The sequence below is a fragment of the Hemicordylus capensis genome, chromosome 5 (genome assembly GCF_027244095.1).
Source record: "Hemicordylus capensis ecotype Gifberg chromosome 5, rHemCap1.1.pri, whole genome shotgun sequence".
Taxonomy (NCBI): Eukaryota; Metazoa; Chordata; class Lepidosauria; order Squamata; family Cordylidae; genus Hemicordylus; species Hemicordylus capensis.
Window position 1 is genome coordinate 41,441,767 of NC_069661.1, and position 13,744 is coordinate 41,455,510.

Below are 13,744 nucleotides of genomic sequence, written 5' to 3' on the forward strand. Positions count from 1 at the left end.
CGTGACTAAGGCGTGGTTAACCGTGGCCAGATCTGCCTTCTCGAGAGAGGGACGCAGCTGGCGCACTAACCAAATCCGTGCAAAGGCACCCTGGCCACCGCCTCCACCTGAGTTTCCAAAAGCAGAGCCGGGTCCAGTAGTACCCCCAATCTGTGTACTTGCTCCTTCAAGGGGAGTGCAACCCCATCCAGAACCGGTAAAATCTCCTCATCCCGATTGGCTCTCCTACTGACCAACAGTACCTCCGTCTTATCCGGATTCAACTTCAGTTTATTAGCCCACATCCAGCCCATCACGGCCTCCAGCCCCCGATTCAGGACATCCACCACCTCCCTAGGATCAGATGACAAGGAGAGATAGAGCTGAGTGTCATCCGCATATTGCTGACAACTCAGTCCAAGTCCCCGGATGACCTCTCCCAGCGGCTTCATGTAGATGTTAAACAGCATGGGGGACAAGACCGATCCCTGCGGGACCCCACAGGCCAACGGCACCACGTTCTGGGCCCTCCCCCCACTGCAACACAGTGCCTCCGATTCCCATACTCGAGAGGCGGCCCAGAAGGATACCATGGTCGATGGTATCGAACGCCGCCGAGAGGTCCAGCAGAACCAACAGGGACGCACTCCCCCTGTCTAGTTCCCGGCATAGGTCATCCACTAGAGCGACCAAGGCAATCTCAGTCCCATACCCAGGGTGGAAGCCAGATTGAAAAGGGTCCAGATAATCTGTATCATCCAAGACCCTCTGCAGCTGGGATGCCACCACATGCTCTATCACCTTGCCCAAAAAGGGAAGGTTAGACACAGGTCTATAGTTATCCAGGTTGGAGGGTTCAAGGGAGGGCTTCTTTAATAGTGGTCATACCACCGCCTCCTTAAGGCATGATGGCATCCTGCCCTCCCTTAATGAAGCATTAACGATCACCTCCAACCATCTGCCTGTCCCCTCCCTGGCAGCTTTTATTAGCCATGAAGGGCAAGGGTCAAGAGCGCATGAAGTTGCCTGCACACTGCCCAGGATCTTGTCCACATCCTCAGGCCACACCAACCGAAAAGAATCCAACACAACGGGACCAGATGGTACCAGAGGCATGTCTGCTGGAACTGCCAAAACTCTGGAGTCCAGGTCAGCACGGATGCGAGTTCGTGAAAAGTTTCACCTTTCTCTCTTTAAATAGCATTTGTGCTTCCTTCCCAATTTGGACTGGGACTGTGGTACAGAGAAGTTTAACCCTTTTCCCCTGAGCTGTAGACCCAATGAAAGAAAAGCCCCCAAAGTTGCCATATGCTGACTGGGAGCAGGTAGGGATGTTCATGGAACTGGCTGGCCTGGTTTGGTCTGGCACCCCCTCGAACCTCCCCTCCCAGGCCTCTCAGAAAAACCAGCCAAACAGGCCACTGGCAGTGATAACAGAACGGGAAAAGGGAGAACCTCCGCAGACACACACATCCCTGCCACCACAAGGAACTCCCCTGAAGGGGATATGGTAAAAAGATATTTTTTTAAAGAAAAATTTGTGAAGACCCAAAACAATCAGGTGTGTGTGTGGGGGGGGGTGTTCGGTCCAGGGTCGGACTGAACAGGGGGTGGTTCGGTTCAACCCCAGACTGTCAAACCAAAGCAGCTCGACATCGAACCTGATCAACGTCAAGCAGGTTTGCACATCCCTAGAGCGGGCAAGCTACTATTAGCTAAGTTCCCTCCCTCCATGCTGTGGCCTGATCTGGATCAAAGCACATGTGCTTGATACCTTATAAAAAATAAATATGGAACTACACAATGTGTACCACAATATTTATGTATTAAATAAATAAATGAAAATGTGTCTAATGTCATGTGTAGCATGGCCCTTTCTCAAAGAAAATCCAATGAACTGGGCTTTAAAAATCAGTTTCTATACACAGAATTGCTGTTTAGTAGCAGCAGGACCAGTTTTTTTCTTGTGGAAAAATCACCTCACAAAACGAGGACAGCTTCATGGACTCTGTAATAAAACCATCAGAGGTAGCTTGTTCAAAGAGATTACCGCATGCAATGGATGGTGGTGATGAGTCTCCTGTCCCCAGACTTGTTTTAAACCTTCAGTCAGGCTGACAGCTTATGGGATGGAGCATTAAGAGGTTCACCTTTACTGCCTCTCTTCTCTCTTTAACATGCAGAATAGGGGAGAGTCCCATAATCCATTTTCTTTTGTTTTATTATGCTTAGAATTTTTCTTGAGAATACTATAGTACACATTGAAAACTTGCAGCTGTAAACAATTTAAATGGAACTAGGTACAATGGAACTAGGCACAAATGTCTTTGCTTAAAGTGTGTGTGTGTGTGTGACTTTATGTTGGTAGTGTTATTATTATTATTGTTATTATTATTATTATCATTATTATGATGTGTGTTTAAAGCTGAACATGATCTCAATATATAATTTTAATAGATTTTTGCGATTTAAACTTGAATGTTTAAGCTTGAATGTTGAATCCAAGAGTGGTCCAAGAGTTCAGGCCTTCAGACTTTGTTAAACTTTGTCCCACTTGCAGCTAAAATCCCTTACCAACTCCTACTGAAATATAAAATTGCCCCTGCAGGTGATTCAACATTTTCAGTTTTGTGCAAAAATGTCCTGATTCACTTCTGGAAGAATAAAGTCACTGTTTACTCATTTTAAGATTTTGAAGAAGACTTGAGAGTTCAAAACCCATATGGCAAACTGAATTTTCAGTCTACAATTTTTTTTTGCACAAACCGTAGCATATTATGGTGGTTCTGTTATGACTATCATAAATAAATCTTTATATTAGCAAGAAGCTTCATTAAATATTTGCCTTAAAATTAAGTGTATTGAGATATTAGTCTGATTGGAATGCTTTAGGACAGCTTGTTAGGAAACATGTTACTGAATCAGTGTTTTATGTTATATATTTCAATAAATGTCTGTACATTTGTAGACATTTATACATTATTAAAATATTTCAGGATGGGTATTCTTGCCCTGACTTCTGTATATTCTTGTGCTGAAAGGTAGGCTCCCAAGACTTGGCAGGTTCTGCTGCCTTTTCTGCCAAGTACTGCCAGCCACACACCATGCTATTCCTCTGAATTTAATGGGACATCAATAGAATGCAATAGCACAGATGCTCCTGCTGAGGGATTTTAGCCAAGTGGTTAAGCTTGTCCTCCAAAATTTGTTTTAATTTAGATGCTAAAATCAATATGCTTAGCCTGTCCCTAAGCTTCGTTTCTTTGCAGAACAGCTTCCACTATAGTGGAAGAATCCAACACAGAGCAACTTGTCCATTAAATTGTAATACCTCATATTGTCCAGTAGGGCTGGGCGAAAATGGTGTTTGAAGCATTGAAGCAGAATCATCTGCACATTGGCCCTGAAACCGTGTGGAGGTGGTGGTTTGCAGTGCTTGCCTCTGCACATAGTGGTCCTCTGTGCAGAACAAGGGAGGCCACGGTGATGTCTTGGAAGACACACAGCAATATATGTGCTCATACGCATAAGGACTTTCCAAAGAAAGTTCCCATAACAGAAAGCACTGGGAAGGATTGCCAGTAGGTAGTGGGGGTGGCTCGAAGGTGTGTGGGGGGGTGCATTTAAGGGTGGGGGAGGGTGCTCTTATCCCTCCCGCTACATTTTCCCGACTGGCGCTACACTTCAAAAGGGTCCAGCAGAGTGGCTGCATATCTCCCTGCCACCCTGTTGCCTCGTCAGACCAGAAGTGGCAGGAAGTACTCGATGTGTGTGCGTATGTCAGGCACGTACACGCATGACATCTGCATGTGCATCAGGTACTTCCTGTCACTTCCTGTCATTTCCTGTCCAATGAGGCAACAGGGCGGTAAGGAGGTACACTGCCACCCTGCCTTTGAACTAGTCGAACCATCAGTCATTCGAACATGTTCGGAGGCCCGCAAAAGGGAACTGGTTCATGCACATCCCTAACTGCCAGTACTCCCCATATGCATGGCCATCAAACATCCAAGATGTCACTGGCTTCTTATGGTTTCAGATATCTTTAAGGGCCTTCCCCAGTGTTGCCAAAGGACCGCTCTGCATGGAGGTAAGCACTACAGGCTGCTGCCTTTCCAAAGGGCTGGCCATGTACAGGTGATTTGACGTCCACACTGTGAGGTTGAATCTTTGCACAGCCCTATGAGTCAATTTCAGCACTCATGATGAAACTGAATAGTGAATGGGATACAAAGAAGCTTACAGAATTCTTGAAGATCACATCTTCAGAAAACACTCCCCAAATATACATCCCTTTCAAATATTTTTGTGCAGGGAATACAGGATGAGTAGTTCACAGTTGAATTTTCCATAGTACTGTATAGTTTCAGTAGTTCTCACTCTTCTGCACCTCTTAGGGGTGTTTTCAATCAATCAATCTTTATGACGGCCCCAGACCAGCACAAGAATAAAAAGTATACAAGGGCATAGAAAAAGCATCAACTGTTAAAAATACATCACAATCTAAAATATCTCTATTAGCCAATTACTGCCCTACAATAAAAGTGTGCTATATATTTATAAAAGAACGGGTACAATAAAACTACAAACTACATAGCTTATAAAACCACTATGTCTTATGTAATGAGAGAAGTGCAGTAAGAAGCATCTCAATAAAAGGTTAAAAGGCTAAAAATCATAACATGATCAGTTATGGACAAGGCAAACAAAATAAATGTGAAACAGGTAATAACGAATTAAGAATGAACAGTTTATAAAATAATGGTAAAAGCCAGTATGTGGGTTAAAAACAGAATATGTATGAAAGAACTCAGCAGACAAGCCAAAGTCCCAGTCTAACTGAGCAGACAAGACAAGTTAAACTGTAGTTAACAGTTAAGGAAATCAGTAGCATGTTTATAAACTGGCAGTCAAGGTCCAATGAATCTTACACGCTGCCGCACAGAACTTGGCAGTGTTGTATGTGAGGGCCCGGTCCCCGTCCGCTCTTCCAGGGTATTGCAGAGTAACAGGAGGAGCAGCTTGTCTCGAATGTCTTGACAAAAGGGGCAGGAGAGGAGTACATGCTTTGTGGTTTCAATTTCCCCATTGTCACAGGGACAAAGCCTCTGCCTGAATGGAACCTTTAATATCTATTTTATCCTATTGTTTTTATTGATATATATTTTAATTTGTAACTTTTAAATATTTTAAATTTTGTACACCACCTAGAGATGTACATATCATACCAGGCAGTATAGAAATATGATAGATAGATAGATGTGTGCGCTTCACACAAACATGTATGCACTCATACAGAAAAGGTCAGGTATATAGGCCTATCTGGCATTTGTGTGCATTTATGTGTTCTCCACAGTGGGGGATGAAAAAAATACCAATATGGCAAATTCTTCATGGGATCCGTTACAGCATTCTACAAAGACACTGCACAGTGGCAGGGAAAATATCAACAAGCATGTATCTGAATACTTTATCTGGAAATCATAGCATCAATATTCATGTGTGTTGCAAACCTCTGAAGGAATTCCAGGTGGAAGATTTTGCATGCCTGACTATAATGGACATTAGTCATTTTCATAGTGCAGTTTAGTTTATTATGATCATTGATTATATATACAGATCTCAGACCAGACCCAGATAAAAAGAACATTAAAGGTGAATACCGATACAGATGTGTGTGGGCGTCTGTACACACATGCACATATAGGAACTATTACATAAAATTAATGTTTTTAATTAAAATTAATACAAAATAAAATTAGTGAAACAAAATAAAAGCCTGAATTAACTGTTTCTAACACGCCATGAGTAAATCTTAATTGCAGCTGTACAAAATTTGGCTATGAGATGAGAAACATCCGTATATATCCAAGAGAAATAAATTGATATAAAACTTAGCAGAATTATTTGGGTATCTAAAACCAGCAACATATCTAGAATACAAATCACAATAGAAGGAACAATTCAAAAGCACATGGCCAGCTGTCTCAACATCCCCATTCCCACAAGGACACAGTAGGAAACTCTACTAAACCTACCCTCCTATACCAAAGAGTGCAGCACATCCCACCGAGCTAATGTCAGGACTCTTCTCTGTGTTGGGAATGTCAGATTATACAGATAATTAACTGTTTTTTGCAAGGGCTTTGCAGCTCCAAACCACACAAAACTTGGTGCCTGGCTTAGATCTAGCTGGTGTTCCATATGAACACTATATGGTCCTGCTTAAGGATCATCTTGGCATTATCATAGCCCAGAGAGGAGTCATTTTCTTTTTCTTTTCTTTTCTTTTTAAAAATGCTTTTATTAGTGTTATAAGTGGAAAGTGGAAATGCTTTTATTAGTGTTATAAGTGGAAACAGAAAGGTTACATCTCTAAGAATCCAACAAAACCAAACAAGTCAACATATGAAGTCTTATCCATCAAAACCAAGACAAAAGAAAAATACAGTAGAATTGGAAAAAAAGTCCTTAACTGGGTATCAGTAGCTATTAATAAAAGAATCTTGAACCCTAACCATAAAGAAAAAAAGGGGGGGACAGCCCCAACCTAGTTGATCATCCTACTATTAGGTAATCTAAGGAGGAGGGAACCAACCCAACTATGACAAACAAAATAGAAATAATGCAAGTAATTCAAGCGCAGAGCCAGACATCCTCAATACTCTGTGGTGTGAGCTCCACACCACAAGCTCAAGAAATGCTGTTAAATATTGGTGGTTAAATTCTGTATTCTAGAGGAAACAGAGTATAAATTCTCTCACTCCGATTTCATCCTGCATCTGATTTGAAACCTATATAGAAGTTTATTCAAAAACTTTGTTAAGTAAGTTAACTGAGTCTCATAATGTATATATTTAATAAAATATGTTTTGTTATGTATTACTCTCCAATGCTAAATAACAGGGAAAATTCTGAAAAATCTTGGATCCTCTAGTCTTTTCTGTCCCAGCTACATTAAATGAGAAATTTCGTGTATTATCTTATATGACAAGCTGATGGACTGAGAGAATATAAGAAGATTAAAGGACATCTATGTTTCTAGCAGAACCAAAAATGAATTCAGAGAACTTTAAAATCCTTGTTCTATCAAACCAGATTACAGGTTAACCACAAAAACCTCACCAGCAGACTTCACCAGCAAAATGCTATGCAATTCTCTTCCAATTGAGTTTCAATATTATAAATAACAAATGAAGGGATCTAGATAAAGTTGATGAATTCAATCCCACTAGTAAGAGCTCAAAAATAGATATGTATTTTTAAATGTACCTCAAATATATGTCTCAAATATATCCTGGTGTGTAATTTTAAATGTGCTTCAATGCCGTTTATATTATTATAATTTCAATAAATAAGGGAAGATCTATCAAGCCAAACATAAATTGGTTATGCATTTCTTTGTGCTCAAATCATGCCCTATATCACACCAGTCCCTTCATACTGGCTGTCTCCTCCAAACACAATTCAGCTACCTCCTGCAGAATCCATGGGAAGTTCAAAAAACAGCAGTACAGAAAAAACTTATTCATGTCTATGTGCTCATCTATAAATCTAATCGTCAGAGAGGATAGAATTTAAAACTCTCACGGAACACTCCCACTGAATTCAATTAATTATTAGACAACTGCGTATACAACACCATTTCCAACGAGAATATTCAACAGAGAAGAAAACAAGAATTGGAAGTATGAATTCTGCCATGACAAAAGTAATATGCGTGTTGTAAATACAAGGCCTCGTGTCCACCAACATATAAATATCCCATCTTGTTGCAGACTAGTATTCAAAAACCATAGTAAAATACTTAACAAAGATCAGCTAAACCTCTAACAGTCCCCCTCCACATGTAATGAAAAACAAACAAACAAACAAGACAGAGAGATAAATGGAGGGAGACTAAATTCAGCCTTAACTGATCTTTATAACCTACAGCTGGTGGCATAAGCTATCGAACTATAGTAGTAAAATATCCCCTCTATACATATATCTAATCCTTCGCAGTTTACTTCCAATTGTTTGCATCCAGCTAAGCTTCTCAAAGTGTTATTATAAAGTATTCATAATGGGTAATTTATAAAAGCCCATAGGGGAAGAAAGAGGGAATAATGAACTGGAGCTAAAAAGAAAAACAGCATAATCTTCAGATGCTTGACATTCGTATCCTTTCAGAACTATAATGTCATATAATAGAATATAGCCGGTAATCTTGTTCCATATGTTTAAAAATATTTGTGCTATTATATCAATTTGCTTGTAAGAATTAAGTTTGCAAGAATATTCTCAGTTCTTCCTTGAATCCTCCAATCCCAATGCATTCTCATTTCTTCCTTAGAAAACAAGAAAACAAAAGAGAACCCCAAGCAGATATATGTGACATTTCCTTAGGTCTTTGAAACCATTGTGTTCATAATGCCACTTAGTTCCTGATCAGATTATTACCCAAGTTAGACCTTATTTAGAACTCCCTAAATATTGATGGTTGAAATAAGAAAGGCAGTTAACACAGGGAATACCTTGAAAGACTAAGTAATAAGGCTTAATATTAAGCTATACTCAAAGTTACAATCCTAAAGTAAAACCCTAAATCATCACATATAATTCAGTTTCTTTTCTGATGATATGTATTAATTCTTTAGGTTAAGACTTTGAATATTGAGGTTATTTCAGTATTAAACCCTATGTGGAACTCCCTAAATAATATTTTATGTAGAAAACATTAAGCACAGGGAATACATTGAAGAGCCAATTAAAGAGGTATAATATGTATTTATACTCAGAACCTTTAGATAGGTAGATAGACCTCGAGTTAATCACATTTCTTGGAACCAAGGAAAAAGAGAGAAACATCACAGAAAAAAGGGAGAAGCCAGCATTAAGATCTTTGAGGCTTTGAGAATCTTCCCACTCACACCACAAAGGGTTAATTTAAAATCTTAGAAACAATGTCCAAGGACATTCTCTCATAGAGACTAAGCAAGCTGGAACTTTAACTTCTGTGGCTGAGACAAGTTTCTTCAAAGAGAAATCACTCCAGTGGAGATCAATCCACGCAGAACCTCACCATAGTTGTAGTTCCCAAAGCGAAATAGTTCTATTAATACACCCACACAAAGTAAACAACTGAAGCAAGTAAACTTTCAAATAAAATTAAAGCTATCAGGTCCATTCTGATAGAACCTTCTGAATTTATCTCAAAGTGAAACACATCTTAAGAGTCTCTTCCCATACTGGTTAGCCCTGCCTGTCTTTAGCAAGATCAACATTCAGTAAAAGTGAAAGTAATGAGGAATGAGAGTAATGAGGAATAATAAATCTTCACCGCTCCAGCTCAACCAAGTAATATATATGGGAATTCTTCAAGATAAAGTCAGGGTCTCGACATAAAAGAAGTAAACTCTTTTTCCAAAACTTTCATTTCCCCTGTCAGAGCTTAGATAATTAATGGCAAAAAGATGATTGTTCAGCCTTAAAACACTTTGTCAGCCGTGAAAACAGAAGGAATTGTAAATGGAACTGTTAGTTCAAAGCAAAATCTTCTAGAGTCAAATCCTCCCAGCAAGCAGGTAAGCAGAATTTTTCCACGCAGGGCTTTGTAAGACATACATATCCTGGTTAGACTTGTGGCTTTGCAAAACAATAAAGTGAAAAAATGAGATCAAAAGAGAAAAAAACATGAATCCATTCTTCTCTCCAAGTCTATCCTCTTCTCCATTCCACTTCTCTATTGCAAGTGCTTATCTGCTGGGAAGTTCAAGGCGGTGGGGGTGTGTGTCACAAAGAGTTTAAAATGGAAAAAACAAATTTAAAAAACCCATAATGATCTCTGACTAAAGCTGTAAATAGTTTAGAGTTCAAGACTGAAGTAAGAAATAAGTAATTGCTGGAGTATCAGGCATTTTAAAAAATTCTTCGAGGCAAAACTGAAAGCTGTTAGCATTGGAATGCTGAGATCTCCAGCAAAATAAAGAGAGCAAGAAATAAGCAAGAGCTATCGATAAAAAAGCCGTAGATCTGCCAAACTCATGGCCGTGGACATCTCAGAGATTTAGTAGGAAAGATAAAAGTTAGAGCAGGTCATCTGTGACTAGGCGAAAATGCCTCTTCCCGTTTGGTCCGAAGATAGCAGAAAGGTCTCTCCAGATGCTCATCCAGGGTTTTCCAGATTTTTTAGTGTCTGAAGGCCCCCTGGACTCCCACCTCTGGAAAGAGGATGAAGCCCCGCGCACATACTGACCTCCATCTAGCTGATGGAAGGTGATAAGACCAAACAGTTGGGGAAACCCTGACAGCTGACTTAGTCAGCAGTTTTCATTCAGACGCCATATTGCTTCTCAAGGGGAGTCATTTTCATATTTCAGCCATATATTTTGATCAGAGTCAACTGGGAGGACAAATACTCATTATTTTTGACAAAGTCTGTAACCCAAGAGATGGAAAATAGGTGATAGCATTGCAGTACTTTCACCTTTCAGTGTTATCTTCCTTTTATTGCCCTGACCATCAGGGCAATAAAAATTTGTAGTGGCCAAATTTGTAATGGTGCTTTAAAAGTTTTAGAAATACAAAAACTACTGTTAATTTTTTATCAGTCTTGCCAGAGGATGAAGATGAAAATTGGCAGGAATGTCCTCCAAAGACTACCACATATGGAGAGTACAATTTGTTCGTTATTACCCTAATCCAGACTCTAACTCACCCTAACCCTTTATATTGACTACAGTTTCAATATAAAAGTCAAATTATGTCTACATAATTTTGACTACATTTGACTACATAAAACCTGACGATATAATTTTAGTAAAAAATGACTACAGTTTTACTATAAACACAGAGGAAGCTGTAAGTACAACAATGCTTTCACCTATCTCTAATGGGGTAGACATTGCCAAACTCACTATGAGCTACAGAGAATTCTCTTGAATAAAGCATTAAAGCAACAGGTTCAGGGAAAATTATCACAGATTCACAGGAGGAACAAAAGAGGGAAAGCGGATAAAATTTGTGAACCATTGTAACTGATTTTATAAACCAGTTTGACGAAATGGGAAACAATGCATCATAGTCCTGTATAATGAGCAATGGGTTGGTACCATGTGAATCAAAACTAGTTGCATGAGGAACAAAATAAGCAGTAGTGAACTGATCAGCACCTACACTGGGCAGACAGGCAGGAGGGCATCAGTGAAAAGCAAGCTGGTCAGTGTATCGATAAAGAAGAATACTTTGAGTTCTAAAGTTGGAGTAATTTTAGAGGAAATAATAGTAACAGGCAGAAAGGACTGTATCAATTATCATACTGATCTCTGCTCGTCCTGATTACAGACCCTGGGATTCATGTGGTCAGCTGTGTTGGCACACTCACATCCTCTTAACAAGGGCCTATTGTACAAAGCCAATTCACATGTTATGTTCAGCACTCATACAATGAGTGTACAATGTGCACAGGTACGGATGCACAGGTGCAGTCATTCACATGTTATGTTGAATGCAGGTACAGATGTATACTTCCTATCTGTACCATGCATTTGAAGGGCCTGGATCCAGGTTCACATTTAAAATGGACATTATGTACATCCATTCAAACTGTACAGCATAATGTCTGAATCAGGCTTCTGTGTTCACACATTTCTTGGTACACAGCTTGCTGCAGTCAAGGTTGAGCACTAACTCCCACAGCATGTGCACACCCAACATTGCATTAAAGCTATACTTGGAAAAGAATGTTCAATAATTTGAATATTTTCAAATATTCTTTACACAGCGGGGAGAAGTTGTTAAGAGAATATAAGTGTGCATGACCCAAATAGCAGCAGGTAAGGCTGGTGGGGAGGAAGGCAGGGATAGACCTGATGAGTGATGATTTCCTCTCAGGTGTACTGCTGTGTGCCCACATGATCCACATTGATCTGCTCAGTGCAGAGCTCTGGAGGCTGGGACTCATTTCCTCAGGCTTTAGGAATCCCACAATGCACCTCATCATGTGATGCATTGCAGTGTCACTAATGCAGGGCAGAAACAGAGAGGTGAGTGTGATCAGGCTCTCCAAGGCCCAGGAAGCCTGAAGGAGCTCTTACTTAACTCAGACAATGGAATGGGGAACTGGAATATTGGCTGCCTTCAGATGTAAAAAGGAACCACTGATCCAATGGACCCGCAGTCCACGCCCCCCTCCCACTGCTCTCCCATCCACTTTTGAATGTTTGGAAGAGCTGCCTTTCTGCAGTCATTGAGACTGTAGAGAGCCAGGGTAGCTATCTGTGTGGGCTTCCTTCTTGACCAAAAAACAGCCCACACAGCCAATCAGGCTGGAGTGAGGGAAGAGCTTCCTCCCTCAACTTCAGTTCCATGGAACCAAAAAAGCAGTGCCAGCATTTGGATGTAATGCTAGAAGAACCGGAGGTAAGGGCAGTGAAATTCCACTCTGACCAAAGGTTCAGAGTAGAGTTTGAGGAAGTGAAACCATGGGTCCCTTCTCACTCTTAACTCTGGTTTCACCAATTCAGACATGCAGCTTGGGAAAATGGAGGTGAAGTGACCTCCAATTTCCTAGTATGTCTGAATTTGGCAATTGTGTGTTTGTATGACTGTGTGACTGTGTGTGGATATTTGGGGATATTTTTTCCTAGTTTATTAAATCAGTTTAAAAAAATATATAGACCCAATTCTTGACTTAGTCCTACTTAGAGGAGACCCATTTTTATGGTTAACTTGCCCCAGCCATAATATTAATATTAATATTAATATATTATTTCTCAATGGTGACTGTTTCTTCATTTTCTTCCCCTGAATGAGGATTTATTTGTTTATTTGTTTATTGACTGCCTGACTTCCTTAGACTCAATGCGGTTTACTTAAATTAAAACAACAATGGAGATAAGAAAAGATGGGGGAGAGGGAGAAAAAAAAGAAAAAGAACCCCCCACACACACACGTTAAAAACTAAAAGCCTGGCAAAATAGATAGGTTTTCAGGAGCTTCTTAAAGGACAGAAGAGTGCCGGCGGAGGGGGGGCATTACAAATCTCAGGAGGCAGAGTGTTCCATAAGGAGGGGGGTTGCAATAGAGAAGGCCTTCCCATGAGCCCGGGCCCCATGTACCTCTCCTGGGCCTGGAATGCTGTGAAGACCCACCTGAGACAACTTCACAGGGCGGGTCAAAGTTGAATGGGAGAGGCCATCCTGAAGGATGATCATGTGGGGAGCGGGGATCATTTCTAGAAATAATAGTGTGATGATATTTTGGAGAATATTTGAAAGCTCAGTAGAAATTTCTCAGAATTTCCAACACCATATTCTTCCCCTATGAAATTTTGGAGAATACTTTGTGGGCATATTTGCCCAGAGTCTAAAGCACTTTATTAGCATTGCCATTATGCCACCCAAAACATCCACACATGCACACGACATGGTTAGCGTTCAACATTGTGCAAGTTAAAGTTAGCCTATCCTGACAGACCACAACACTGTGAATGATGTTACATTGTAAGTTAAGTCAATGGCTATACTGAAATGGCTATACGTGTCTTCTTGTAATAATTACAATCTAGCCTTTTTGTCATCTCACCACTTAGCACTTGACAGGGTTACAAAGTTGCCCATGATTTGATTCACAGAAACTTGCTTACATGAGAAAATCCATGTCTGAATCCTACCAAACTGGATAGGTAAGCATCATTGTGGGGTAGTTTAAAATCACATAGTCATCTGAAGTGGCAGCAATAATAAAAGAGCATTATTTGCCTTTGTGTTTTATTTTGGAAAAT